Genomic DNA, 212 nt, shown 5'->3' on the forward strand with positions numbered 1-212 from the left:
CGTCTTTGTATCTGAATTCATCAGATTAAAAAATATGAAATGGCAGCATATATTATCTCCTTCATATAAGTGAATCTATACGACATGTTATTTCTCTTACCAAGCAATATTAGACCAACTTATTATCTATTTTCAGTGAAATGTGTTCTTGGTACTTCGTGAGAGTTTTAATATTTCTGCTCAATGCATCTTTACGCAATTTTCTTTATTAA

Source organism: Penaeus monodon, chromosome 20 (assembly GCF_015228065.2).
Source record: "Penaeus monodon isolate SGIC_2016 chromosome 20, NSTDA_Pmon_1, whole genome shotgun sequence".
In the NCBI taxonomy this organism is placed as follows: Eukaryota; Metazoa; Arthropoda; class Malacostraca; order Decapoda; family Penaeidae; genus Penaeus; species Penaeus monodon.